The sequence below is a fragment of the Trypanosoma conorhini genome, assembly GCF_003719485.1.
Source record: "Trypanosoma conorhini strain 025E chromosome Unknown Tco_14.4_contig_01282, whole genome shotgun sequence".
Classification (NCBI taxonomy): Eukaryota; Euglenozoa; class Kinetoplastea; order Trypanosomatida; family Trypanosomatidae; genus Trypanosoma; species Trypanosoma conorhini.
Window position 1 is genome coordinate 2372 of NW_021705376.1, and position 598 is coordinate 2969.

Below are 598 nucleotides of genomic sequence, written 5' to 3' on the forward strand. Positions count from 1 at the left end.
CGTTTCGCCGCCTGCTGCAGGACAATATGAACGCCATTCTCGGTGCTGAGTGCGACGTGACAACGACGCTTGCGAGGGACGGCAGCGGCGTCGGCGCCGCCTTCATCTCCGCGCTGGCCGTCAGCGACAAATAGGGGAGGGGGCATCACACATGGTGTGCTGTGCATGGTCGCCCCCAATGATTTTTGTCGTTTATCCACGTTAGTATTTTCTTCATATTAGCGCTCAGGGGTTTGCGCTCGCGTGTTGGCACCGCCAACTGCCAAAATACAAAAAAAAAGTTTAAGGGGGTGGGAAAACGGATAGTTTTTGAGAGGTCGTGCTTGCCCTGTGGGAGGGAACGTCGGAGAAATATAAATGTACGGGGCGCGGGAACTAGGGAGCCCCAGGGCGACAGGGGATTGGAAAGCGACAAGCGAAGTCGTGAAGGTTTTCTCCCCGTGACTGCCTTACTCGTTGTTTGGCGCGTTTGCTGTTTGTTTTTGCCTGGCGGGGCGCTGAGTGGGCCCAGTGGCTCTCATCCCCTGCCGGTTTTTTTGCTCTCTTTTTTTTTTTATTCCGGCCTTCTGCGTCCCCTCTCTTTTGGCGGTCTCGGCAA